Source organism: Ceratotherium simum, unplaced genomic scaffold (genome assembly GCF_057802395.1).
Source record: "Ceratotherium simum simum isolate JZ-2026a unplaced genomic scaffold, ASM5780239v1 HiC_scaffold_43, whole genome shotgun sequence".
NCBI lineage: Eukaryota > Metazoa > Chordata > Mammalia > Perissodactyla > Rhinocerotidae > Ceratotherium > Ceratotherium simum.
This window is the reverse complement of record NW_028261259.1, coordinates 4,367,783-4,393,628: the sequence shown is the minus strand read 5'-3', so window position 1 is coordinate 4,393,628 and position 25,846 is coordinate 4,367,783. Positions and strand designations below refer to the sequence as shown.

Sequence of the window (25,846 nt, the reverse complement as noted above, 5' to 3'; positions counted from 1 at the left end):
AGAGATGGATTCTTGGGTGATAAATGGTTGGAGGTGGCAAAGTAAACATAGTAAATTGTAACTGATGGAATCTAGATGGTGGACTGCCTTCATTAGGGCTGCCCTAGTAAAGTACCACAGATGGGGTGGCTTAAACAGCAGAAATTTACTTTCTCATAATTCTGGAGCTTGGAAGTCCAAGACCAAGCTGCCTGCAGGATTGGTTTCTCCTGAGTCCTCTCTCCTTGGCTTCCAGATGACCATGCTCTTGCTGCTGCTTCACATGGTCATCCCTCTGTGCATGAGTGCCCCTGGCGTCTCTTGGTGTGAGTGTCCTAATCTCATCTTATAAGGACACTGATCACATTGGATTAGGGTCCACCCTAATGGCCCTATTTTATCTCAGTTACTTTCTTTTAAGTCACAACCTCCAAATAAATTTACAATAAGAGATACTAGGCATTAGGGGTACAGCACATGACTGTTGAGGGGACAGAATTCTGTCCATAACGAGACTGTTCACTGTACAACTCTTTCAAATTATCTCCATGCCTGAACATTTTTCCCAATAAAGTGGGTGCGGGTGGTGTGCTAAGGCAGGAAAGAAAAAACGAATGGTTAACAAAAAAATCATGTTGGAATCCCCAGTTGTTCTGTGGAATAGGGATTATCATAGATTTAAATGTAAATATTAAAGCTGTGAAAGTCCTAGAAAAAACCAAAGGTTAAGTATTTTATATATAATCTCAGAGAAAAGATGTTCTTTTAAAAGTATAACATAAAACAAGAAACGAAATCAACACGTTTGATTTCCTTTCAAAAAATCTGCATGGCAGCAACAACTAGAGACAAAGACAAAAAAGGAAAAGAGGAGAATGTTGGCAACTCATCACAAAAAGCTAATTTATTAATATTAAGGAACGCTTACCAACCAAAAAAGACCAAGAATCCGTTGGAGAAATGGACAAATGGTGAAGAACAGTTCACAGAAAATACAGAATGCTCTCAGTATAAGAGATGATTCTCAACTTCGCCCACCAAAGGAAAAATAAGTAAAACACCAAGATTCTTGTTTTTATTTATCAGATCAGGAACATTTACTCTTTGCTTAATATGTTGATGTATTAAGATGTAGAGAAAGTGGCACTCCCATACCACAGTGAAGAGGGGGTGAATTTGAACCACCTCCACCCATGTACACGAGGACCTTGGCAGACAGAGAGAGCCCAGCGGAGCCCGGGACTTGGCGGGGAGAGACGGAAAGAGCCGAACTGTGGCAGTGAAATCATAGAAAGCTGAAACCAGACGGAGAGAGACGAACCCGAACCGCTGAGCCAAGGAATCGCGGGGAGAGGCGGCGGGAGCCAAAACCAGGCGGAGAGAGACGAAGATAAACGGAAAGAGCCGAAGATGTGAAGACACAGCGGAGGCCAGGCGGAAGGGCCCAATGCCTGGTTGGAGGAGCCGAGCTCAGCCGAAAAGCGGCGAGAGGCGGCGGAGAGAGCCGAGCCGAAGGGCCGCTGAGAAGAGCTGAGAGGTCGCAGGCGGCCCAGAGAAGAGAGGTTGTTGGCCGCGCCGCAGAAGGAAGCGGAGTCGCGGACGGCGGGCGGAGAATGAAGGCGACCGCGCTGGATGGGGCCGTGGACGCGGAGCCCGGAGCCTTCCACGCGTCCGAGCTGCCCCGAACGACACCCTGGAGGGTCGTGGACCCGGTCCCCGCTGCCCTCCTCCCCACTTCTGCGGCCCCGCCGCTACACACGGCGCGGGGCAGTCTGGCCGGACAGCGGCGTGTCCTCCGCCCACGACGAGGACGCGCGTGTCCCCACGGCTGCATCCTCCAGACGTGATGGCTTCGTGGAGTCTGGCGCCGATGTCCGCTGCGGGGACTGACCCGGGGGGTGCAGCCTCTGAACCCCGTGGAGCCCGCGGACCCAGCCCGTGGGGAAGGTCACTGGGGGCCAGTGACCACGCTGGCTGACCGGGTGTCTGGGAAGAGGCCCCCAGCCTAGACCAAGGCTGGAATGCGAACAGTGGGCCCCTCCTGACCGTCTCCCCACTTCCAACACCAGCGCCAGGCTCTCTTTCGGGGCTCTTGATTGTGTGCAACAGAAGGATTGATATGGTGATGGCTCACGGAGCCTCTGGGAGGACTGGGATGGGCTGGAGCCCCGCTGAGGCTGCTTCTATTAGCTGTTGTCCAAATCCATCCTCGTCAGAGCGTAGGTCCCACCTCTTGGGTCAGTCTTCGTGGGTGCATCTGATCCACAGAACTCTGCCCTTGTTGCAGCGGGGAGGATGCAAATGGAAGTGTCTGGCATTTTCTGCTTTTAAATCTGGAAGCTGGTGTTGTCTCCTCCCAGGATCATAAAGTGAAGGAAGCCCTCAAACATAGGATAGGGGTTCAGTGGCTGAGAATCCAAGAAGGATGACAGATGTCTACTAGGAGGCCCTGTACTTTAAGTGTTTTAAGAGTAACCACTGGAGACCACTTGTGTCAGCAACCTTGGGAGTTTCCGCTCTAATTTTTTATGTTAAAGTTGCAGCTCTAGAAAGTATGTGTTGGACTTGGCAGTCTTCAACGAGGTGGCCACTACCGGTCCCAACCTCTGCCATTTAGGGCCCTTGCTAATGGATCCACCAGTGTTTACATTGAGAAGACCTAGTGCCTAAGCAGACCTGAGCTGACTGGATGGCAGTGAATACTGAAGGGTGGTGGGAGACATTGATGTTGGGCACTGAAGGTGAGAGTGGGACAAGCAAAAGGTGGACCAGAGTAGCCCCAATATCCATCATCTGATGAATGTATAAACACAAGGTGATCTGTATTTCTGTACATTGTATGTTCTTCAGCCATAAAGATATGAAGGACACATGCTACACCATGGATGCACCTTGAAGACCTGCTAAGTGAAAGACAGTAGTCAAAGAAGACCACATATTACATGATTCCATTTACATGGAATGTCGAATATGGGCAAATCTGTACAGACAGGAAGTAAATTTGTGGTTGTTTAAGGTTGAAGGTGGGAGACATGCAGGGGTAATACTCAATTATTTCTCTTTGGTTCTTTTTACAGTTTCTATCTCTTTATTGATATTCTCTGTGAATTGAGACACCATTCTCTTTATTTTCCTTGGTCCTTTGTCCCTACTTTCCATTAGCCCTTTGAGAATATATGAGAGTTGTTTTAAAGTCTTTGTCTCATGAGTCCAATGCCTGGGCTTCCTCAGGAAAAAATTCTGTCAATTTCCATTCTATTCCATATGAACCGGCTGTACTTTCCTGTACCTTCATATCATTTGTAATTTTGTAGTGGTAACTGGACATTTTGCGTATTACAATGTGGTCATTGTGAGAATCAGATTCTCCTGCTCTCCAGGTTTTGCTGTTGTGGCTTTTTATGAGCTGCAATCATCCTTTTGTTTAGTGACTTTTCAAACGATTTTTGCAAAGACTATCTTCTTTGATGTGTGTGGTCACTGAAATCTCTTTTCAGTTATCTTAACAATGAGCAAGCGACCTGACAGAGATTTCTTTAAATGCAAGGATCCAAAACAATACATTTTAAAAAAAGAAAAAATTAAAATCTCTCCAGTCTTTGCAGCTGGTCCCATGTAGCTCTTCCTTAGACTTCACCCCCTACCTGCATGGGGCCCACAAATCTGCCAGAGGTGCAAGCCCAGGTCTTCTCAGGTCTTGTCTGAGCACCCATCGAATCCTGGGCGTGCACATTGCACTCCAACTTCCCTGGTAGATGCAGTGGCCCTTCTAAGCTTTCATTCCCCAAAAAACATCCTCCTCAGATGCCTCCTTTCCAGATTTTTATGTCTCTCTCCTGCCCCAGCCAATTACCCAGGCATGTACCAGTAGCATAGACCTTTAAATCTTTCATCAGACAATGACACCACTTGGAAAGTCCCTCCACCCTGAGGGGGAGAAATACCTGTCAACTTCTGTGCTGGTCCCTCAGGGACCCAAAAGACAGATCACTACCACCCAGTCACATAATCACCTTATTTTAAGAAGCAGGGTAGTATTTGTCTCCTGGCATGAGGGAGCCATGCAGCGATTCTTGGCTCCCATCTTCACATCTTCCACGGTACCAGAGACTGGCAGCTGGTACGCATTAACCAAAAACACCACAGTGCTTTCTTACCCAAATTCAGCCACGTTTTCCTTCATTAATCACTCCTCTGGATGCTGTAAGTTTTTTATTATATTTCTGAGTTCTGAAACACTTGATTCTGTCAGTTTTGTCCAACTGAACGGTTGTTTCAGTGGAGAGACTGGTTCTGTGAGTACCTTAATTTGCCGAATTTGTTAACGGAACAGGGAAATGTTTTGATACGTCCCGGTGTCCTTTTTCTCTTTCATGTTTATTTTGTTTGGTGGTTGGTTCTCAAAAATTCTTCTTTCATTTTGTAAAATTTCTCTTCCATACGATTGAAGAATCACCATCACGATTTCAAATAATTATGATTTTTAAGTTGATTACATTGAATCAAGTACTTTTGAGGAAAACAACTCCAATATTGTTGGTGAAAAGAACTCCTCTGATATTGTTAACATTCTGATCTGCCTGAGCCAGCTCCCAACCTCAACTTGAGAGTAGAGGATGTACTAGGTTGAATAACGTGTCCCAAAGATTCAAGTTCACCCGGAACCTTAGAATGTGACCTTATTTGGAAACAGGGTCTTTGCAGATGTGATTCAAGATCCGCAGGTGAACTCATCCAGGATTTAGGGTGGGCCCTCAATTCAATGACTGGTATCCTTATAAGAAGAAGAGAGGACACAGAGACATGGAGGGAAGAAGATCAGGTGAAAGACGTAGGCAGAGATTGGAGATCTGCTTCCACAAGACAGGGAAGCAGGTACCACCAGGAGCTGGAAGAGATGAGGGAGGATTCTCTGCTGTTGATAAACTGTGAATCAATTGTAGGGCTCCCCTTTGTTCTCACTCAAACCATCAAATCCTAATAGTACCTTGTCTTAAAAATTCTGATTATCACGTGGCTTATATGGATGTCCTGAAGATCATGGACCACGCCCGATGCCATCATTTAAATTTCTCAGGTCTGCAATTATCACATGTGAACACTTTCATTTTTCAATGTAACTCACTGAAATCATGGTCTACATCTACGAATTCGTCAGGAATATTTTAAAGGTATGGGAGCAAAAACCCAACTGACGTTAACCTAAAACAATTTAACAGAATATACGAGGGAAGAAAAGATGCAATGAGGGGAGACATCAGCTCATGTTAATGAGACTTGAGGAGTAGATTGTGACCAAGCACACAGATGCAGCATACAAATGAGGGTGCAGGTCTTGTCCTGACCATCCCCCATGGCCACCCTTACTCTGCTCTCCTCCCAGAGGGCCTCAGACCCCGTCAGCGGTTCCTACGCTGTGACCTCACTCAGCTCCACTCCCCATAACTCCAGGTCTTGCAGGTAAGAACTCCGTGTATACCCGGATCCTCTTCCTGTTCCATAAAGGGGCCTGTGCCTGGATCCTGTAGGGTCAGAGAGGGCCATTTGACACCCCCTGTCCTAGGACATCGGGGGATTTGGAATATGCACGTTAGCTCACAATGAGGAATTAGAGCACCCTAGTCCTAGGGAACAGTCAGCCCCACACCAAAGCTGTGTGCTCTGGGAGGGAGCCATCACTGTGTTAAATCCAGAGGCCATTGTCAAGAGGCACAAGGCACAGCTGTCCACCTCCACTCACTCTCTGCCCTTCTGTTTCTCAGTCACTCTTTGACCCTCTGAAATAGGCTTCCTTCCCCATGACTGCTAAGACTGCTCTATCAAAGGTCTTCAAGAAAGTCCAGAAAATTCCATGTATTTGAGTTAGCATTTGGCAAAAAAAGGATACAACTTATGTTAGAATGAGATATAAAAGCAAGCTTAGTAAAGTAAGACTTTCATGGAATCAAATTAATTTAAGGTTAAAAAATAAGCTCTTTACAATAGGTATCATCTTTTCCTGAGTGCAAGTATTCTAAAAAAAAATAACTAAAAACACTAAATGATCCCTTAGGCCAAATAACCTTTAATATAAAAGTGAATAAAAATCATGGTAAGCAGAAATTGCAGTATACCAGGACAAGTAAAGATCTTCTTTCTTGTCACATGAAACGCGATCTCTCACCCACACAACAGTCTACCCTTCACATTTATGTCTCTCAAAAGAGTTTAATAAAGTACAATTATAAAATGACAAAGCATCACAGTCCAGAGCAAGTAGAGAGAGTGATATTAAATCAGGCGAGTGAAACTGGGGGCTGTTCATGGGGAACCACTTCTCTGGGGCCACACGTCTTGGCTTCTTCAGAAGGACCTTCTCCTATTTTCCATTGGGTCTCACAACATCCTTCTTGGCTCCTTGCTCTCTCTGCCTCCCTGGCAAACCTCTCTGCCCTCAGGGCCTCAGCCAGTCTCCCTTGCTTTTTTCACTTTCTGACTCTGTCTGCCGATGTCTTCATAAGTTACAGGCTGTCTGTAGAGTGGGTGGGGGAGACCGAGACCCACTCCTGGGATCATCTCTGCCCAGTCTGAAGACTGTGTGGCAGTGGGCTTGAGGCTGGGGTTTAGAGACCCGGCACCAACACAGCCCAGGGATTCACCTGGACCACCTGGTGTAATTATATTTAAGGTCGTTGTGCTATCAAAAGTACTTAAAAGTTTTCCTTCACTGCTGCAGGCCTGGAGTCCCTGCAGTCTCCTGTGTGCACAGACTTGCTGGGGCTTCTGCAAGGTCTCCTCCCGTTGACTGTAGCTGACATCATTTCCAGGGTGGGAAGTTATCCTTGTAACTATCCTCTTGAAAATGCAGCCAGGAAACTGGCCTCCTAAAATGCACTTATAGGAAGTGCAGACCTTTCACGATGTCTCTGCTTGGTCTTGGCTAAATGGACCTGTCTTTTCTTCTCTGATGTTTGGGGCATCATATTTCTTTTGAGCTTTCCCTTTGAAAACAAAATGAAATGTGAAATTTGAATAAAATGTGGAATGCAGTCTGCCAGCCATGGAGAATGTTCTCACCTCATTTGGCTCTTCCACCCTCCTGTATCCTGGAGAAGTATCTCTCAAACTGCCCTGTGCATCACAATCATCTGGAGGGTTGTTAAAACACAGATTGCTGGACCTCAACCCAAGTAGGCCTGGGGAGGGCCAAGAATTTGCACTTCTAAGTGTTCCTGGATGCTGCTGATGCTGCTGGCACAGGCACCACACACTGAGAACTAGATCCTGGGACATCAAGCTGATATGAGTCAAGGACAGAAAGGACTATGAAGACTAGATGGTTGCGTGCCCACAGCATAGCAATTTAGTGCCTCATCTCTAAGGAAATCACGTTCCTCTCAGCAATTTGATGCTCACTTCACTTGCACAGCCAAGTCCCATCTTCACTCAAATATTCTCCTGTTCATAAATAAATAACTCACACATACCATATTCCCATCACATAGTTCTAGCCACTGTAAAAAAACATTTTTCCTCTCCTGACTCTTCCTCTCTCCTCCTACTCCTCCCTGTTAATCTGGGCTGCACCATCTGACTTAACACAATAGACGCTTCTTGGAAGTCAATCCTGCTCTCACATTTGTTCCACATCCACACCCTTTTCTAGGCCATCCCATCCATTTCCCTGGCTTCAAATACCATTACTGAACTAGAAATGCCCATAGAATCAGCACAGATCTGGCTTCAACCCTGAGACCCAAATACCCATCTGCCCACTCACATCAGTGATAACTCGATGACTCAGCTCACAGTTAGGAGGTCACAAGTTGAACCAACCAGTTCTCCAAATAATCACCCATATCTCAGGGTCCCCTTAATCTCACTTGTTTGTACTGATATCCTGTCTACACCTGAGTGTCATTCTGGACACCCTGCCACCCCACACTCATATATCAGTGAACCATCCATCCACCCTCCTGAATCCACCTAAAGATTCTCCACTTTTGAATAATGCTTGAGCACCTTTCAGATTTCTTACAAAATACCATTTCCACAGAGTGACCTTTCCTGATCCAGCCATCAAAATTAATGTCATTTTCTCTGTTAATTTTTAAAGTTTTTAATTGTATGTGTATTATCATCTATTTCTCTCATAGTGTTTTTCTCACTAAATTGGATACTCCAAGAAGTGAAGACTGATGTGGACTGTAATGTTTTACACTGCCGTATTCACGCATTGCCTTGCCCTTAGAAGGTGCTCAACATATTTATCGAAAGAAATTATTCAAACTCCAAAAAATACTTTCTAAAGCTTTCAAACAAATTCACTCAACTACAGTTATACAAGGATAGAATCTCTTTTGTGGTGTACTGCAATAAATTATCACTAAGATTGCAAATCCTTTCTGTCTGTAATTTATTTTAAGACTTTAGCCACAATAATCTATTTAAAATGTAAACCTAATCAGTGCACCTTTCCTTTACAATCTCTCATTTCTGTCTTCAGATCCTTTTTAAAAGTGAAGTCATACAACTCACTTCATCCCTGTTGTCCTGCCATAATCATTTATACCATCCCTTTCACTCTCCAAAATGTCCCAGTTTGGAGGGAAAATTATTTGATCCTCCCATTTATAGAGCACCTATTATAAGCCAAGATATGTACTAAAACTCATGATCCAGAATTTAACTTAAAAGGTCACTTCCTATGTTTATTTTAATCTTGGTGAGAGGAATGAGTTAATAAAGAGACTGAAGAATGTCTAATATAGTGTTAGGTATAATTAGATCCTGTAATAAACAGTAAGGGCTACGCAGAGATAGAGAGACAGAGGGAGGGATGGAGGAAGAAGAGTAAGGAGGGATAAAGGGGAAAGAAATTCCCTACAATTATTTCATTTATTTATTTATCTTGTGAGAAAGATCAGCCCTGAGCTAACATCCATGCCAATCCTCCTCTTTTTTGTTTTGCTGAGGAAGACTTGCCCTGTGCTATCATCTGTGCCCATCTTCCTCAACTTCATATGAGACGCTGCCACAGCATGGCCTGACAAGTGGTGCATTTGTGCGTTCCCAGGATCTGAACCTGGGCCGCTGGCGGCAGAGCGTGAGCACTTAACTGCTAGGCCACGGGGGCCGGCCCACCTACAATTAGATGATGCAGAGATTAGGGAAGGACTAACTGATGAGGTGAAATTTGAGCACAGAACTGAATATTTTTTTAAAAAGACCAATCACATTGTGGGTAAAAGATTTTCCAGAGATGGGAACAATGTAACCAGTGCAGAGTTGAATAATACTTCCACTTCCCAGTGATGTTTTTGGTTAAAAACAAAACAAAACAAATGTCTGGCCTATTATCACAAGAAAGCTCCCCCTACAGAAAAGTACACCTTGATCATTACTTAACAAACATTAACACCTAGGAAACAACTTTCAATAAGGTATCTTCTTGTTTTAAGAGCTACTGCCTGCTCACTTAAAGAGGTTTCACAGAAGGACAAAGTGTACAAATGGACACTCTTGCTGTCCGTAGGGATTCCACGCTCACCAGAATAGGCTGGCTTGGAAAACAGGCCGATGCAGGTTCCTCCATGGCTGCAGAGTTGTCCTGCTCACACCACTCCTGATGTGCAGACAGCCTGTGGAATGCTGGAAAATGCAAGGACTTCTGCCTCTGATTCCCCTTTTATTGAGGAAGGGAGTGGATAATCCAATCAGTGGATAATCCAGGGGAGACATCTTGTCTCTTATCAATGGGATTTGAGAGATTCCTAAAGCTTTATACCTAAAAAAAAATGTTGGGTTATTGACACTGTCAGATACTGTTGGTATAAAAATATTTAATACAATTGTGTGGGGAGGTTGTATTTGCAGTTTCTATCAACTTTTTAATGTTTCCTTTCTCTTCCACTAATGATACCTTCTGTAAAAATAGGAATGGAAGTCTATATGTACAAAAATGTCCCAACCACTTATGTTTTAATAGGAAAAAATAGAGACTGTGTAAATGTTTATCAATAAAAGAATGTCCAAAATATTTATTAACAAGTCTCTAGAATATATCACACAGCCATTAACAAGAAATTAGTATTTTGTGCATTTACATCTCACATAATTACCAGTAAACTTGTAATTATTTCAACTGTTTTACTCTTTCCCTTCCCTTTGACCTGAATAATTAATGTTCCTTTACTCTCTTTACTTCACTGATGTTGATTTAACTCTTTTATTATTCCATTATTTCTTCTATAAACTTATTACTTGAAATCATATAGAAATCTTTAATTCCACTAATGGTTAAATTCTGAATCCTTAATACAGTCTAATATGAATAATTACTTTTACCATCTCCCCCAAATGCTAATACCTTCAACACTTTCAATTCTATTTTTAACCATCCTGACATTTGTATTACTGTTTTCATGCATTGTATTCTACATATACTTTAATCTCCATGAGAGATTTCTGGAATTACTTTCCGAAATAAAATTCATTTATATTTATTTATAAATTATCCTTTCTTTTCCTCTTCAGTCCTTCCTGCATTCCTGGTTTTCAAGCTGGGTTAATTTTCCTATGGATGTGATAACTAACTGCAGTATTTTGTCTAATTCAAGGCTGCTTACAATGAAAAGTTTCACTTTAAGTTTTTCTAGGACAACTTTATTTGGGGCACTATTGCTGCTGGGTGTAGAATTCTGGTTTGACATGAGATTTCTTTTAGCATTTTAAAAATACTGCTCTGTTGATGTCTACGTTATTTTCTTTATGGTTAGAAATCACCAATTGGCCTTTTTCTTGCTTATTTGGCCTCTCTTGTCCCTAAAATCCTTTACATTAACTTTAGTTTTTAGACCATAGTTTAGTTCATTAATATTTCCTGTGTAGTCACTCTGCTAAGGGAATCTTGAATTAATTGAATCTGTGGATTGATGTCTCTCATCAACTTGGAACATGCTAGTGTATTTTCACTTCTGATATCAATTCCTCCCCACATTCTCTCTACTCCCCTTTTAATCACACCCCATGTGTCTTCTAATTCTACCCTGAATTTTCCAATGTCATTGACCCTATGGTTTTCTTGGGAGATTTGCTCTTGAACTGTCTTCCATTTTAGTAAACCAGCCTTTTGCTGCTATCAATTCAGTCTTAATTACTTAAATTCTTAATTTCAGTTCTAACATAATCACAATATATCACTATAATTTTTTAAAAAAGAGATAGCAGAGCAGGTGGACAATGAGAAAATGATTTCCTTTTGATGCAATAAAGCTCAAATAGATGGGAGAAAATTATATATTGGGTCATATTAAGATATATGAGGAGCCAGTATTCATTAAAATTGACCAGCAAGACAGAGGGGGTGGAAAACCTGAGTATCTTGTTCTTTGTAGTGATGTGGACTACATTTTGAAATGATAATATTTAGGTTTCTTGGGTTAAAGAAAAGTGTTATAAAATCCAGTTTCAACTGTTTCTATTTCCTTTCTTTAGCATGTGTTCTGGAAAATTTAAATGACATAGGTCACGTTGTGATATCTCTGTTGGTCTTGTTTGGATAGAGCCATGATGTGATGGTTAATTTTAGCTGTCAACTTGACTAGACTCACGGGTTCCCAGATAGACCTTGAAGCATTATTGCTGGGTGTGTCTGTGAGAATGTTTCTGGAAGACATTATCATTTGATTCCATAGTCTACATAAAAAAACCCACCCTCACTAGTATGGGTGGGCATCATCTAATCTGTTGAGGGCTCAATAGAATAAAAAGCAAAGAAAGGCTGAATCCATTGTCTCCTCCTGACCTGGGATGTCCATCTTTTCCTGCACTTGGACTTCAGAGGTCTTGGTTCTCAGGCCTTCAGAATTTGACTGAATTATATCACTGGTATTTCTGGTTCTCCAGCTTGCAGATGGCATATTGTGGGACTTCTCAACCTCCATAACCTTGTGAGCCAATTCTTACAATAAATCTCCATTTCTATATATTTATATATATTCTATGGTTCTATTTCTCTAGAGAATCCTGACTAATACACATGGATAACAAAGTGCATATTAAGTGCACATGGAGGAATTTTCCCAAGACATAGGAGGCTCCCCCAATCCCCAGGAGGAAGCAACTCATCCCATCCAGGCAGCAGGCATGAGCACGTGCAAACACACACACACACACACACACACACACACGCACACACAAGTAATTTGAAAATGTGCTCAAGCTCAAACTCTCACTCTCTGCCTTATTGTTCATCATAGCAATGATTTCTACATGGTATGTTATACATCCTTTGCCATTTATTCTCTTTCCTCCCACTAAGACTAAATCAAACAAGGGCAGTGAGTCTATTTAGTTATTTTGTAGATCACAGGTTTTACACCAGAGCTTTGCATGTAGTAAGTGCTCTAAAAAGAGAATGACCAAATAGTTTTCCCTCCAATCTGGAACATATCAGGGGATGAAAAGGGTAATATTAATAATTATGATAAGACAACAGGAGAAATATGTGCTGAAGACAGAAATGGAGGATTTAAAAGTTAAGATGAACTGATCACTTTTGCATTTTAAACAGATCATTGTGACTAGAATCTCATGATTGGATTACAAGGAGAAAGGATTTGGAATCTTAAGGTACTCATGTTATTTTATTGCAGTGTGCCACCTAAAGGTGGTATCTTTGCACAAGAGTAGTTAAGTGGAGTGGCCAGGCCCCGTGGCTTAGTGGTTAAGTGTGTGTGCTCCGCTGCTGGCAACTGTGGTTCGGAACCCCAGGTGGGCTTCTCCAGCCATGCTGAGGCCGAGTCCAACATACAGCAACTAGAAGGATGTGCAACTATGACATACAACTATCTGCTGGGGCTTTGGGGAGAAAAAGGAGGAGGTCTGGCAATAGATGTTAGCTCAGAGCCGGTCTTCCTCAGCAAAAACAGGAGGATTAGCATGGATGTTAGCTCAGGGCTGATCTTCCTTGGAAAAAAAAAAAGAGTAGTTAAGTGGATGGATTTAAAATATTTCATGAAGCAAAGTCTTAGTGTTTGAATATAAATTATATATTGTACACATAATATATGTGACCCCTTTTTGTGTGCAAAGCCATATGTGAACACTATTGTGGGAAAATTTGGAAAATCCACATTAGTCTTATCTTCATGGAATATCTAATTTAGTGAGAAAGAACTAAATCTTGAAGGAAATAGTTAATAATGCACATATAACTAAAATAGAAAAAAAATCAACAAAGAGGAAAAATGGAGTTTTGTAATTTAGGTTACTGGAGCAGGAGTGTTCACTGTGTGGAAGTGATATTTTGTATGAGGTCTGAAAGGTGATTAGAAATAAATCAGAAGTGGATAACCTGTAGGTAGATTCAGAAGGGTGGATGGATGGTTCATTGATATGTGAGTGTGGGGTGACAGGGTGTCCAGAGTGACACCCAGGGGTAGACAGGTTATTACCAAAAATAAGTGAGTTTGGGGACACTGAGAGAGAAGCCAATTATTTGGGTAAGTGACTTGTTCAACTTGGGACCTGGTCATTGTGAGTTGAGTCATCACTGATGTGGTGAGTGGGCAGGTAGATAAATGGGTCTGGGGATCAGAGTTAGGTCTCTGCTGATTATTTGGACATGTTTGGCTCACTAGTGGTATTTGAAGCCAGGGAAATATATGGGGTTGCCCCAGAAGGAGGGTGCAGATGGGGAACAGGTGTCAGAGCAGGGCTGACTTCTGGGAAACATCAATCATTGTGGGGTGGTCATAAAGAGAAGCCTGGAAGTTGCTCGGGAAGTTTAGACAGGCAAGAGCAGGACAGTGTAGGGTGGTGGATCCCAAGGACAAAGCGGCTTTTAAAGGACATTGGAGTCCGCAATGTCACGTGTTACTGCAGAGCATGTCAGGAAAATCATGAAAAGTTCCCAGTGGATTAGTAAGAGACATGGTTTGTGAGGTTAGCAAGAGAAGCATCCACAGAATGGGGATGGGATTGGGTGGGGACTGTGGAAACAGAGGCATTGGGATATATGTGAACTTTTCACAATGGATTCCAGGCAGGAGGAGGAGAGGATGGGCGTGGAGGGTGAGGACTATTAGGAATGCTGGCTGAGAGATTGGTTTGTAGATGATAGAGATTTGTGCATATTTGAAACTTGAGGGATGATTCCAGTAGGGAAGTTATGGAAAGCACAACAAATATTGAGGACATAATGTCATTAAAATGGAAGAATAAGATAAAAATCAGAGTGGTTTCAGCCAAGAAATCAATTTCTTTGGATATAACAACAGAAAAGGTGTGATAAATGAATTCCTTATGAGGAATATTTGTAGATCTGATGACTAGAGAGTGAAATAGTTCTTGTCTGGTGGTTAACAATTTTCTGTGAAATATGGAGTAGGTCAGAATATAGAGATTTATGGAACTCAAGAAATGAGCAGAGCATTCAGGAAGCATTAGAGAAAAGCATATACGTCCGTTGGTTGCTGTTGATTCTCTGTTGGGATCCACAGGCTCCTGGTGCATTCTCTGTTCAGTGCAAGTGTCAACATGGCATGGCAGGTATTTGAAATCATCTGAAGTGTGCAGGGTAGATATGTTGGCAATAAAGATTCTAGGAGTATGGTCAGTGGATGATTGAAATGATGGACTGTGAATCTGAGGTTACTAGAAAGGATTATGAGAAGAAAAGAAAGAGAGGCTTGTGAAGATATTCCTACTGGAGTAATCTAGTTTATTGAAGAATGGTTATTTAGAGTGGATTTCTTTGTGTAAAAACTGGAAATGTGGAAATTTGTGGTGGGAATATGGTGTTTGTGAATTACAGATTGGTGAGCAGGAGAATTTTGAGTGAAGATAGGATCGGGGAGTGGAAGTCAATGACTAAGGGTGGAATAGTGAATAATTTCATTAGAGATGAGGCACTGAAAGGAGCTCTGGAGTCCTTGGAAATTTGTGTCCCAATAACAGTGGGCTGTGGGGCACCAGCATGTGTGTATTTGACCATGACAGAGAGAGGAGGAGAGGAACGTCCTGAAGCAAGATGGCGGAGGGAAGTTGGTGTGGATTTGACACTGGAAAATGACCTTGAGCTTTCTGTCCTTGCCTCACATCAGCTTGATGATGTCACTAAATCCTGTTCTCCATGTGTGGTCCCTGTACCAGCAGCTGAACATCACCTCTTAGAAATGAAAATTCTCCATTCCTTCCCCAGACCTACTTGGGTTGAGATCCAGCAATCTGAGTTTTAAAAACCCTCCAATGATTGTGATGCACAGTGTGATTTGAGACACATGTCTCCAGGGAGAGAAGGAGGGTGGAAGATCCACGTGAGCTGAGAAGATTCTCCATGGATGGTAGTCTTCATCCTCCATTTTGTTGAAATTTCACATTTTATTTTGTTTTGAAAGAGAAAGCTCCAAAAATATTCCCCGACTTCATAGTGGAAACAGTAAGACCATGAAACTAAACCCAATCAGAAAACTGAAGATCTATGCACCCTGAAGCCTAAGCAGCTGCATATTCCAGAGGCCAGTTACTGGTATAACTTCCCATCCTGGCGGTGAGGTCAGGTGCAGTCAGTGGGAGGAGACGTTGGAGAAGCCGCAGCAAGTCTGTGGATACAGAAGACTGCCAGGAATCCAGGCCTGCAGCAGTGAAGGAGAACTCTTAAGTTCTTTGTCGTCGCAAATACCTTTGAAACAGTCACACAGGCTGGTCCATGTGAATCCCTGGACCATGCCTTGGGTGAGGCATCTGCACACCAGCCCTGAGCCCACCCAGGGCCACTGTCAATATTGGGGAGAGATGAGTGCAGGATTGGGTCTGGGTCGCTCACAGCCCCTCTGCAGGCAACGGGCATCTTGTAGAGATATCAGTGGACAGACACAGAAAGTGAAGAAAAGCATGGGAGAGACTGACTGTGGTCTGGAGGACAGACAAGATTGCCAGGGAGGCAGAGAGAGCAAGGAGCCAAGAAAGGCATCCTGAAAACACAGTTAGGAAAGCAACATCGGTGCTGAAGAAAAGGAGAGTGGTGCCATTGAGAAATTCCCCATGAGACAGGCTTGATTCTCACAGCATCTCTTTGTAACGTCCATCATGATCTTGACCTTTCATGGTAAACCTCAATTTTTATTTACCATGAGTTTTCTCCTTTTTATATTAAAATTGATAGGATAATTGAAGCTGAGGAATTAGTGTTTTGAACTTACATTTGTTTTTTCTAGAACTTACACTCAATGAAGAGATGATACCTACTAGAATGAGAGTTGTCTTTTAATGTATATTAAATCCGATTCTATAAAATTTTATTATGATTTTGCATGTAAATTTTTTTTTTTTTTTTTGCTGAGAAAGATTCACCCTGAGCTAACATTTGTTGCCAATCTGCCTCTACTTTTTGTGTGGGTCACCATCGCAGCATGGCTGCTAATGAGTATTGTAGGTCTGTGCCTAGTAACTGAACCTGGGCCACCAAAGCAGAACATGTCAAATTTAACCACTCGCCCAGGGGCCAGCACTATGATTTTGCATCTAATTATAACATAAAATCCATCACTCTTTCTCTTCATTGTCAAATGGTAATTCAGACATAGGTGATTTCTATATCATGAATTAAGTATCTCTTACCTGTTACCTGGCGAACTTGTGTAGCTTTGATTTTGGAATCTCAAGAATGAGCATACCCCCTGGGGGCATTGTTTTTCACTTAGAGAACCTTGGCAGCAGGCTCATTGTCTTCCTTCCCACACTAGATCCAGAGTCGTGGAAATGTGTTCGCCTTGCACACAGCACAGAGCACATAGGAATTACTCAACAAACATGTCATAAGTGAATAATTGGTGGCATCATCAGGTCATTCACAGAAGCCAGACTGAGAGAGAGCTTCCTTAGGTCAGGAAGGAGAAGCATTCCTTTATATTTGTGATGTTTTAATTTGTAACATTGTAATGTGAACAGCAAGTATACTGTTTTTATCAAAATTGTGTTCTGAAGGTTTTCAAAAATCTCTAAATCTCAGAGTACAGAAAAATCAATCTCTGTGAACCTGTTACTTGCTTCAAAGATTGTCAACTCGTATACCATCTGGCTTTGTTTATCCTCACACCAAGACTCCAAGAATTAACCAGCTGAGATGGCTGAGAGCACATCATTTCAGCTGTAAATATTTCAGTTTCTCTTACAGATGAGGGATTTTTGGAACACAAACACAATAACATTATCACACACAAAAATAAAAATATCATTCGGATAATCAACTATCTAGTCAGTATCCAAAGTCTCTCAGTTTTGTCAAGGTTATTTCCTGGTTTTACATTTTATTTGAGTCAGGATCTTAATGAAAACCTTCTTTTGCAATTGGTTGATCTGTTTCTGAAGTCACTTTTAATCTCTTAGTAGTTCATGCATCTTGGGATTTGGGTGGGATATGAGTGTGTGTGTTTGTGTTGTCTACACCGATGTGTGAATTCTTTCTCTCCTGGATGGCAGTGCCCTGAAAGGAAGGGCCTGGGCTGTGGGAACCAGGATTTCTAATTCTGCTTCTGGCTGAACTGAAAAGACCTTCCTGGGTGACACTTGCAGCCTTCAGAACGGAGGGTGAAGAAGTACCAAGGAATTCAAGACAATGGCCCTTGTCTTACAGGGTGTTTCCAGAGCATGATGATCAAAATGCTGGGTGCTAACCCTTTAGCTCCAGGTTGTCTGGTGGGTTCTCAGCATGAGCTCTGAGCAGTGTCTGTTAACCACCCACCTGGGGAGCATTTCAGCATTTTAATTGGTAAGGTTGTGTCTGTTGTGTCTGTGGTGTCTAAGATTGGTGGCATTCCCCTGCTGGACCCACTTCTATACATGCCCCTCTCCTGCCTCATCTTTCAAAACTCCCAACAGGAAAGTTTCACATCTCTGTAACACAAATCCACATAACCACAGCACAGACTGGGGAAAAGAACACAGCCGTCCCAGGGGCTATGTGCTCTATGCACTCAGGCCCAGCTGCCCCTTTGGGACAAGTCAGTAACAACACGAGTGAGTGTGTAAACTAGTGATTGTCTGAGACCAGAGCCCTCAGAACCATATGGGCCCAGATGTCACCCAGGGCAGCAAGGGACAGTGTGGTCATTCAGTGGACAGGATTAAGGTCTATTGTACTGGCAAACCAGAGCTTACCTCTGATCCATCAGACCCAGCCGGGGAGGAATGGCCACGATGTACCTGACAGAGAGGCTGGGGGCCTTCTAGGCAATTTCTGCCCAAAAAGAATCATACAAGGAAGTGCAGGGTTGTTGGAAATCCTAGTTCACAGGGAGCAGTGAGGTTTATGGAACAAAGTCCTGTTATAGGTTTAAAAGCTTCATCATGAATCTTTCCCTCTGGATATGAAACAAGTGGGAAAAGGACTTCCAAGAGCATGGTCCAGGATCCCAGGAGGATTCCAATCTAGGCGAAGGGTGAACAGGGAGCCCTAGAGACGGCCTGATGGGGATGTCCTGTGGGCCCTTAGTCCATCTGCACATGGTCTTCCTCTGTCCTTGTCCGTTACACATGCAAACTTTTATCTTTTTACATTTTTTTCTCATTTAGTGTTGATGCAAATCCAGAGACTGGTTAGAAAATGGCAAGTTCCAATATCTGATCAAAGAAACCTCAACAAGAGAAGCAAAATCATTCCTTCTTCCTTGAAAGCTGTAGAAAGGCAGCCACTGTCTTGGGAAAGGACATGGTCCTGGTAGGTGCTATTTGAAAGACACCCACATTTCAGTGGTTATTGCTCTGCCTGGGAAAGTCCCTCCAACCTCTACATCCAGGGAGATCTGAGGGGCTGTCTCTGCTCCTGGCCCAGGTGAACCACACAGAAATGCACCTGTCCTCTGAGGAAGGGGGACTTGAGGGTTTCATTCAGTAGCCAGGGAGGAGGCTGGCCCTCCTCCCTTCTCCCACATACAATAAGCTGTGACCATACATAAGTTCTTTTTTTTTTTTTTAAAGATTTTATTTATTTATTTTTTCCCCAAAGCCCCAGTAGATAGTTGTGTGTCATAGCTGCACATCCTTCTAGTTGCTGTATGTGGGACGCGGCCTCAGCATGGCCGGAGAAGCAGCGCGTCGGTGCGAGCCCGGGATCCGAACCCGGGTCGCCAGCAGTGGAGCGCGCTCACTTAACCACCAAGCCACGGGGCCGGCCCCATAAGTTTTTTTTTTTTTTTTTTCATAAGTTCTTAATTAAAGAGGAAAGTGAGATTCTGTGTCTCGTTTATATGAGCATAAGAAGTGAAAGAGCCACACCACAACTCCCACGCTGTGACAGAAACAGGATATAATGTAAGAGTCAAATCTACCATTTACTAGTAAAGAAATAATATCACTCCTCCCCAATGGGTTAACAGTCACTGGGGAGCAGATGTCAGGGAGTTGGAGGGGGTGGTGCCCTCCCTCTGGGGCTTTAGGGGAAACCAGGGAAAGTCTTAGGATGTCCTCATTCACTCAGGGTGGGAAGAGCTGGCCCGGTACACCCCGAGGGCGCCAGTGTCCCTGCTGGTCAGGAGGAGCTGCACTTGTGGTCTCCAGAGTGTGATGGCTCATCGCCAAGGGCGTGGCGGCTGAAAAGAAGAAACAGACTATTTTGGGGTCCCTCCCTGAGATTCATGGCACACCTCCCTGCCCCCTGCACTCTGATCCAAACCCTGTGCCGAGTGTTCAGTCCATCAACAGCACCCCATTTGTCCCTGATGCGGGAGGCATCATTTAGCATCACCCATTTCAGAGGATGCAACTGAATCCCAGAGAGGAGAGGGGAGAGGCCCATCCCAGGCCTGGTCAGCAGTGGAGCTGGGATCCACGCCCATGCTTAGCCCAAAGCTGTACTGAGCCCATAGATTCAGTCGCTGCTGGTCCCAACACTCACTCGGCCCTAAACTGGAGGATGTCCGGTTCCTCTTTCTCTTGAAGCACCGCATTTTGCTCGCCTACTGGTGTGCGGGCTCCAGCTGGCAGGAGACCTAGTAGCTACAGGACAGAGTGGACCTGTGAGCTACCAGAAGCCACACATCATGTGCCCCTCCCAGAGCCTGCCAGCAGCTGAGTCCCAGTGCCCTATGGGTCACCACGCTACGAGTTCTGAGGCTGATTAGCGAGCCAGGCCACAGGCTCTGGAGCTGGCCATCAGAGAGCGTCTGCCCTGTCCTCACCCAACTCCTGTCCCTGTCACCTCTCATGGACACTGAGGGGCTCCATGGCCTGGAACCAGGCCCCAAATCGCTCTTCGGGCTCCAGGTCATACGCATTTGCAGCCTGCTGGAGCAGCTGGATCCTCCTGATGACTTTGAATTTCTGGGAGGAAGGACAGGATGCAGACAGGGCTTGGGTGGGGAAAGCTGCCAGGGACTTGTGCGGAGTGAGGATCTGGTCTGGGGTCTGTGCTCACTCGGGAACCCTCCTTCCTTCCCACTCGATTCAGGACTGCCTGTGCTCACAGTTGGCTGGAATTAGTTCCTCATCCAAGAAGGTGTCCTTGATGCCAGCCCCTCCCACACCCGCCAACGTGATGGGATTCCCAGCTTTGTGGATCTGACTCTCCCAATAAATGTAAGACCCAAGGGATGAGGCCAGAGAAAGTCTTGCCAGGGGAGGTCTGTGATTTCCACTTCCCCACCCTCCCACAGCTGCTCACCTCACACCATTTCTGAAGTTGACCCGATTTCCCTGGAAGGGAGACAGCCAATGTCCATCAGAAACAGCCCCCTAAGCCCATAACCAACTCCCATTCCACCCCTTCTCGGCTGCAGGAACGTCAGGGCCCAGCAGAGGGCAGACCTTCCACAAAGAGAACTTGACACTGGGCCAGGCTCTGGGCTCCAGAGCAGGAGGGACAGGGGAGCTGAGGCCAGAGACCTTATGTAGCACACCCTCTCTGATGACAGACGGGGAGACTGAGGCCTCAGGGAGGAAGGGACAGCTGGACCATAGAAGTGCTTCCTCACTTGCAGGGGCTGATGGCACTCCCCCAGGGGCAGGGCCTGAGGGGGAGGCTGAGTGCAGCTCAGACACAGCCTCCTGCAGCTCTGCAGGCAGTCAGCTCTGAGCTTCACCAGACCAGGGAGCCTGGTGGGGGTCTTATGCGGAGCATCTATTCAAGCATTGCTAAGATGGGCCTGACTCCCCAGCTCCCAGGGGTGGCCATGGGGCTCTCATGAGAGGAGGTTTGCCAGGTACTGAGAGCTCAAGGCCCAGTGCAGGGCTCTCGCCTCCCAAACCTCAGGATCCTGCTCCCTGGCCCCACCTCCAGGCTCACTCACTTCCAGATCATCGATCCCAATGTCCAGCAGCTTCAGGTGATACAGGAACGTGCCCAGGAAGGGGACGACACCCTATGAAATCAGGGTGGGAGTGGTGAGATGAGTCCCACCTCTCAGGTGCCCCCATGGACCCTCCCCCAAATCCCTTCACCCCAGCCTCCTGCCCACCACAGACTCCCACAGAGAGCAGCCTAGGACCCTCAGTGGCCTCCCCCAAGTTGATCCATCCAGGACCACCCAACTTCCCCAATCACCTCCCAGGGACGGCTTTTGGCAAATCCCAGGGTATGTGCTCCCTGCCCTCCCCTCCCTAATCCATCCTGAGCCCAGCCCTTCCAGGCCTCCTCCTGGTCACTTCCAGGGCAGGCATAGCAGGCTCTGGGGCTCCAGGAGCTGGGCTGGAGGAGGAGGGACCCCTCTCTTGGGAAGGCCTCCAGCCGTGAGGAGAGAGACCCCCTCCTCTGACACCTGGACCCTCCCCCTCAGGCCCCAGAGCCTGCTGCTGCTGCCTCTCCTGGGCTCCCTGGGGATGCATCTCTAGGGTGGCCCACACAGAGGTCACCTTCTGCAGGGTCAAGGACAGGCTCAGGGAGGCCATGCTCCCTTCCCCGTGTCTCTCAGGCCCCTGATCCTGGACCCTGGACATCTGGTGTCTATGGCTGATCCCATTCCAGAGTGCTCTGATTCTAGATCACTCCCAGCTCCAACACTCCCTCCTCTGTGTCCTCAGGCCTGCTCAGGCCTCTAAGCCTCTCTCCTCATCAGGAAAGTGTGAGGAGGACTCCCATGCCTCCCAGGGTCCCCTGAGGACTGAGTGTCATCTGTCACCAGTACTCTCCCCTCCCCCCTCGAGGAGGAGGAGCACAAAGATCCTGCACATTCTTCTCCCCCCTGTACCTCATCACCCCTGTGAGGCCTGCACCACAGATCATCTCCCTCCATTTCCCAGATGAGGAGACCGAGGCCCACAGAGGGGCAGTGACTTGCTCAGGGGCCCACAGAGGAGACCGCTCCCCCTCCCAGCCAAATGGCCTGGCCCCCGGCCTTCACTCCTCCTCCAGACACACCCTTGACCAAGGTCCTGTCCTCTGGACTCTCGGGGTGTGTTGAGGCCCTTAGTCAGCCTGAGCCATGGATCGGGAGGCACAAGGTGGCTCGGGGTCACATCCAAGTGGATTCTGTGTTTTCTAGCCCCCTGGGATTCTCTGACACCAAGCTGGACCTGAGGCCATGCCAAAGGCCTCAGCTCCCTAGGATCCCCTCAGGATGGACCCTGCACAGAACTCCTCCTTTATTCACTCAAGAAGGGGACCCCCTTGTGCCACATCTGAGTGACAATGTAGGGGGTGACCACGGCGCTGTGTAATGGTGACATTTGCATCCTTTTTTACTTGGAAACTTCTAATGTCCTGTCAGGAAGGTCCATTAAGAATCTGTAGGTTCCCCGACAATTCTAATTGCCATCTGGGGCAAATCCTTGTCAACAAGTCACTGGGCGAGACTCACTGGTTTGTCAGCAGTGACCACTATCAGGCTAGAATGCACAGTCCAAGAGAGCACACAGTTCTGTCCCAGATCCACCATTTGGCCCAAGGCTGGGCAGGCCCTGTGTCCACAAGGCCTGTGTGACCTCACAGTGCCCATCCCTGGGGCAGGCAGAGTGCCCTACCCTGCGAGGTGCAGTGAAGACAGAAGGAGCAGCAGGGGCCTGGCTTCCTGAGGACAGGCTGGGCTGCTTTAGGAAGAAAGGAACCACCACCCACTCCATCCACCCGCCAGCCTGGAGGAAGAGGGCCAGCTGATGGGTCTGCATGGAAGCCAGAGATCTGCTCATTCTGCCAGCTCCTCACCTCTTGGAACAGTCCAGGCGACACCACTGTACCCCGTGATCAAGGCCTCCTGCCCCAAACAGTCCCCACCAGCCCCTGCAGCTCACACTCCCCGCTTCCTGTCAATCTGCACAAGACAGACCGTTATTTCTCAGGGAACCTTAAGTGAAAAACTTCCTAAAGCACATCCTGCCTGGTCCCTCCCCACCTCACCTCCCCTCCTTCCAGATCTCCAGCCTCCACTCACCTCCTTGAGCAGCTTCCTGCTCTCCCGCTGGCTTGTTTTCATCAACTTTTTAAGTTTTGTACAGTTCTTCCTGAGGAAGGAAAAAAGGAAAGAAACACTGTGGAGTGGTTTGAGGGTAAATCCCTTTTGTTTGAAAACCCAGAAGATCCAGACAGCCTGGATGAGCGTTTTCACTGTGTCCTCTGAGCCCTGAGGTGTCTGGGACTGGGGAGGGGGCTCTCCTATTGTCACCTGGGGCCTCCATTCTCTTATCTTCTCAGCAGATGTGTTTTAAACAGTCTTAATTTCATGTGGACAGAGAGTTCTGTTGCTGAAAACACTTGAAAATCTTCAATTTGGCTCAAGCCAGGATCTGTCACTTAGGGAAACTGATTCCTGAAGCAGAACCACTGGCCTAAGTTTTCAGAAAGACTCCAAGCCTGCCAACCAGGTCAGACCCTATCGCCAGGGTTTGCTGTCTCCCAGGAGGTCCCAACTGACTGAAGGGCAATGCCAGCCCTGTGGGGGGTGTCTGGTCCACCCAGGTGGTGCTCGCATGGAGAGAGGCCTACCCACCTGGACACCTGTCTCCATGTCTCTTTTAAACGCTGAATGGAGGGGCACTACAGAGCCCAGAGGATCGCATGGAGTGAGGAAAGGTTCCTCAGGCCTTGGCATTCCTGGGGAAGAGAAGAGAATGAGCTGTGAGGGGGAGCTGGAGCCCTGCTTCCTCTGGCTTCTGTCGCCTCATTGACGTCTCCTGTCCTGGATGAGACAGCAGCTCAGGGAACCTGGGAAAGGCACAGCTGGAACCTGATGAGTAATACTTCCAGGGAGGAGGATTTTAGCGCAAGCCAAGGAAGGAACCCAGGAAAGGTTGAGCTTCCCACCACTGGGACCAGGTGTCAAGTCATCGAGGCACTGGCAGGAGGGGCCTAAGGATTGTGCAAAGGCTCAGACCACAGACTTCAAATATGAGAGCTGAGAAAGGAGAAGGGGCTGTTCCCCCGACTCCAGAGATGGGCTCTCAGGGCCTCCCACATCTTACCTGGGCCACCTGGATCCAGAGCTCCACCACCCTGGCCCTGTCCTGGGCCGTCATGCTCGGGTCCCCAGTGCAGGTGGTGATGACACATTCGACCACTCTGTTAGAGTGGGTCATGGTGGCATGGATGGTGGGTGCCAGGTGCTCATTGCCCCTGTTGTCACACTGGGACCAGATGGAGTCCAGGAAGTCGTGGGGTATCACTTTCTTGAAGAGCTCCTGGGAAGGACAGGGAGTGTCACCCAGCCCTGCCACAGCCCAGCTCAGCGTCTGCAGCCCCAAGTCCCAGGCCTGGTCAGTGGTGAGAGCTGGAGCTCAGGAAGCTGAGAATGCGGCCTGAGGCTTGTGGGAGTCCCTGGGTGTTGCCTGTGTCCCCTGAGGGTACCCAGCACAGGATGACCCAGGACACGATAATGTGGCAAAGGGAAGTGGCATTTGCTCGCCGCCCAGTCTCACTTCCTCCAAGCACCAGAACTCAGCTCCTGCTTGACCGTCTCTAGGGGCATGTCCCACCCATTCTGACCATCCTGGGGGCTGACTCCTCTTTCGTATGCACATTTCCCCAAGGCAGCAACAACCACGGGCTTTGTTTGTCTGCCTTGTAGTCATGTACACATGAGGTGCCTAATTAGTGCTGAGGCTGTTGAGGCCTCCTGGGCAAGTGAGTGAACTACCCAAGGATGAGACAGCACTTAATTGTGCTCCCCTCCCCCACCAAAGAGCAGACTCTGCCCAACTTCCTCTCTGCTCCACCTCGTCCATCTGCACAGCCACTCTGCATGGCAGCTGCTCTCAGTGTCCATCTCTATTGTCCACATGAGGACAGTAAAGGCTTGGGAGTTAAGAAGGCTGCTCAGGTCACATGAGGGTAAGCAGGGAAGCTGGACCGAGATCATGGGATTCTAGATCAGGAGATGGCAGGTGTGGGGAAGCTCATGGCACAGGGAAGGCCGACCCCACCTGCCGTGAGAGCCCTGTTGCTCACCACATCCATCAGTGTCAACTGCTCTGCCACCAGCCGGAGAGGGAACTCCAAGAAGTCAGGCTTCTCTTCCCTCAGCAGGTTCTTGCTGGTCACATCCCAGCGGCAAGTGGGCTCTGGGGCTGGATCTGGCTCTGCTGGTATCTCTCCAAGGGGAGTGAGGATTCTCCCTGGAGCCAATGGTCCAGCTGGCTCCAGCTCAGGAGCTGGCATTGGGGCTGGAGCTGATGTTGGTGGTGGCTCTGGCCCTGGAGGGACTGATGGAGGTGACAATGGCTCCAGCTCTAGCACAGGTGGTGGAACTAGAGTTGGAGCTGGATCTAGCCGTGGAGCTGGCCCTTGCTCTGGCTCTGGAGCTGGAGGGAGCTCTGGAGATAGTATTGCAGCAGGAGAAACAAACAGTTTCACTCAAGTAGCTGACATCTCCATTCCCTGTCAAAGCCAGGAAAGACCCGACTGCCTTTAAGGGAACCTAGCCTTTGAAGACCCTGCAAATCATCTTCCCAGACTGTAGTCTCC

General features: G+C 46.6%; 1 protein-coding gene and 1 pseudogene across 1 annotated transcript in view; one reads left to right on the top strand and one right to left on the bottom strand.

The window, feature by feature from the left end:
* Positions 1-25,846, top strand: part of LOC147911439 (ral guanine nucleotide dissociation stimulator-like) — a 321,882-nt gene that overhangs the window by 156,289 nt on the left and 139,747 nt on the right. The window lies entirely within an intron of this gene.
* On the bottom strand, positions 6,124-6,950 carry LOC147911443 (methyl-CpG-binding domain protein 3-like 2B pseudogene; annotated as a pseudogene).